A 4,056-nucleotide genomic window follows, 5' to 3' on the forward strand; every position below is an offset into this window, starting at 1 on the left:
ATTACTTCACTGCTGAGGTCGAGAAACCTGCCTCGTGTACACCGGTACATCTCAGATAGTAATACAACGACAGATTTCCCCCCAACATTTAATAAAACACCAGTGAGAATAATTGGAAGAATATTCAACAAATTATCAAGGGTAATTTTTTTAAAGACCAGGATAGTGAGTGATAGGATGACAGAGTGAAGAAGGGTGTAGAAGAGAAGAGAGCATTTGGGGACTAGTTACAAAGCAGGATGAAACATATGGGAGGTATAAAAAAAAAGAGAGAGAAGCAAAACATAAGATAAAGGAGGTAAAATGGAGAGCAGATGTAAAATGAGGGAGGAATATGACAATTTATTTTAAAGTAATATAGATGTTTTGGAAGGAAATTAAGAGAAGGGGATACAGGTCAAGTAGAGAACAAAAGGTAAAGGTGCAGATGAACAGATCTTAATGGAAGAGGAGGCAGTAAGGGAAAGATGGGCAGAGTATTCTAGGGAGCTGTTAAATTTGGAGGATAGGAAGGGATTGGTGGTAACAGTGGGAGACGCTAAGGAAATCGTGGTGAAAGGAGAGGAGAAATAAGAAAAGATGAGGTGCAAGTAGTTAGAACTTAGATGGGTGTCATGCTAAGATCCTGAAGAAGGGAAGTACAATAATAGTGGACTGGCGAGTGGGGTTGTTCAATGTGTGCTTAAGGGAGGGAGTGCTGGAGGACTGGAGTGCCCATATAGTTCCATTTTACAAGGGAAAAGGGGACAAATGCAATTGTAATAGTTTCAGAGGGATCAGTTTGAATGTTGTTGTGGAGATTTATGGGAGATTTTTAAGTGAGGATTAAGAGAGGAACAGAGGGAGTGGTTGGTGTGGAACAGTGTGGGTTTAGGAAAGATAGGGGTTGCATGGATTAGATTTTTGTGGTAAGGCAGATATGTGAGAAAGCTTCAGCAAAATGTACGGATTTTTTGGGGGTCTTTATAGATTTGGAAAAGGCTTATAAGAGCGTAGGTAGAAAGACACTGGAAGTTCTGCAGATATATGGAATTGGGAGAAAGCTGTTATGGGGAATGGAGAGTTTTTACAAGAGTAGTAGAACCTGTTAGAATTGGAAATTGGTGGTTTGAGGTAAAGGTGGAGCTGCATCAGGGATGTGTCATGTTGCCATGGCTGTTCAATATGTACATGGATTAAGTGGTCAGGGAGGTAAAAGCTAGGGTAAAGGGCAGGGGATTGGAGATACATACATACATACATATACCAAGGCTTTTTCCCCCTTACAAGGGGGGTAGCCAAAAAGGGAAAGGCATAAAAACACTCCCACCCATTTCATCCCTAAATACACTCCACACCCCTCCCACCCTCCCTCTCATCTGAGCACCTCCTGGATGACGGGTCATCCCTGCACCCTGCCCACCGCCCTGGGTCAGAAGCAGTGTCGCAAGACACAGTACATCCATAGCAAGGCCGCTTCATTTAATCGGTGACCCCCCTCTCCGTCCCCCTCTGCATATAAGGCGAGGACGGGGAGAAATCCCTTCGGGCTGCGTCAAAATTTACTCACACATACTACCCCGGCCCCCACCCCCCCGCCTATTCCTCCTCATGCAGTCACATCATCATCCATATACAACCATTCTCCACTCACCTCTGTCTTCCGTCCTCTCCCTTCCTTCCTCAACAGACATTCCCCTCTTCCCCAAAGCCCCCTTCACCCCATCCATCCACCTCATCCTAGGACGTCCCCTCATGTTCACTCCCTCCACATCTGCTTTCCATACCTCTTTTACTAGTCTTTCTTCACTCATTCTTTCCATGTGTCCAAACCATCCTAATATTCTTTCATCAACCCTATCTCCCAAATCCTTTTTCACCCCTGTTCTCCTCCTCACCTCCTCATTTCTCACTCTATCCAGCCTAGTAACCCCCACCATACTTCTCAGACACCTCATCTCAAACACATTCAAACTCCTTCTCTCTTTTTCTCTTATATTCCACGTTTCTGCCCCATACAGTGCTGTTGGCACAATCACTCCTTCATACAGTCTCCTCTTCGCATCCATTCCCAAATGTCTATTCCTCATTACACTCTTTAATCCACCAAGGCATTTACTCGCTTCTCTCAATCTACATTCTACCTCCACCTTCACTCCACCTTTTCCTGCTACACTTGCACCCAAGTATCTAAAACTATCCACTTCCTCCAGTCGCTCTCCCTTAATGTTCACTTCCAGTCTACTGCCACTTTCACCCCTTGTACATCTCATCACCTTACTTTTATCCACATTTATCTTTAGCTTTCTTCTATCACATACTCTCCCAAACTCTGCCACCAGCTTCCTCAATCCCTCCTCTGAGATGGTTAAAGAAAATGGAGAAAAGTGGGAAGTGAGCCAGTTGTTGTTTGGTGATGATACTGTGCATGTGGCAGGGTCAGAGGGAGGATGAAGGGAGTGATCTAGTTTGGGAAGGTATGCGATAGGAAAAAGTTGAAGTTAAATGTGTGTAAAAGTAAGGTGATGGCATGTACATTGTACAAGGGGTGAGGATGGCAGCAAGTTGGAACTAAGTATTAAGAGAGAGAGGTTGGAAGTGACAGAAAAGGGAGGAGTGGAAGTAAACTATAAACTGAGAGAAGCAAATGCCTTGGATTAAAAATTCATGAGAAATAGCCATTTATGAATGGATGCAGATTTTATGAAGGGGTGATTATGCCAACACTGTATGGACCAGAGACTTGGAATTTAAGTGTGGTAGAGGGGAAAAGTTTAAATGTGTTTGATATGAAATATCTGAGAAGTATGGTAGGGGTTACTAGGTTGGATAAAATGAGAAAGTAGGAAATGAGGAAAAGAGCAGGGGTGGAAAAGGAGTTGGGAGATAGGGTTGATGAAAGACTATTGGGATGGTTTTGACATATGGAAAGAATGAAGTTTAGTAAAAGAGGTGTGGAAGGCAGAGGTGGCTGGAGTGAGCTTGAGGGAATAACTGAGGATGAGATGGATGGATGGGATGAAAGGGGGATTGAGGAGGGTAATGTCTGTTGAGTAGGGAAGGGAAAAGGCAGGAGATAAGGATGAATGGATAATGGCTATGTGGAGATGTTACTATAATGCACGAAAGGGAGGGGTGGGGGGATGAAGGATAGGAAGTGGTTGTGTGTGAATGCTATTTCGATGCAGCACAAAGGCATTTCTCCCCACCTTTCCTTTTTCTGCATTAGGGGACAGAGAAGGGGGTCGCTGATGAAGTGAAGCAGCCTTGCTGTGAATGTAGTGTGTCTTGCTGGATTATTTTTGACCCAGGGCAATGGGTGAGATACAGGGATGACTCATCATCCATGAGGAGCTAAGATAAGTAAGTTGTAGGTGTTGTACATGTCTTCTGGAACCAACAGTGACCTATATTGCATTAGATGTATGCATGTATAATTTATAGGTTTAATGCATTTTGGGCTGCAAGGTAGCCCAGAGATGGTGTTGAATTCATGAGCAGGTGGTTGAAGGTTTGATTCCTGGGACCTGCTGCAGGCTATATTGTGTTGATTCTTAACAACCCTGGTCAGGCAGGGAGGTAACCCAACACCGGCCTAAAAAAACCAGCAGCTTGCCACAACTGACAGGACTTTGCTCTATCAGGGATTTCTCACTTTCCACTGCATGGGAGTGGGATGGTGAGTTTTTAGTTTTAGGCAAGTGCAAGGGCCTATGTTGGTTTCTCTGTTGCTGGCTAATAGAAGTGGGAGAGTAGGTACTGGTGTATCAACCTCTTTGTGTGAAAAAAATAGGAATATAGGAAAGGTAGATAGTTGGGAACTGTGTGAGAGAATGTAAAGGACTCTTTGGCTCAGTATGGTGACCAGTCAGCCCCTTTGGATCACACCTCTTTGAGAAGGTGGGTAGTGTGGTGTTTATTTGGAACCTGTGCTGTCTTGGGTTTCTGGCTTTCTTCTGGTGGGGGATGGAGGGCATCTTCCTCTCCTTACTGTCTTGATACTCAGAATATCTGCTTGAAAGTTAGACAATGTGGCATCCACCCTTGCATATAAAGAGGTAAAACAAAATGTAGCCG

The sequence above is a fragment of the Oratosquilla oratoria genome, chromosome 22 (assembly GCF_046742065.1).
Source record: "Oratosquilla oratoria isolate Oo_2021 chromosome 22, ASM4674206v1, whole genome shotgun sequence".
NCBI classification, from domain to species: Eukaryota; Metazoa; Arthropoda; class Malacostraca; order Stomatopoda; family Squillidae; genus Oratosquilla; species Oratosquilla oratoria.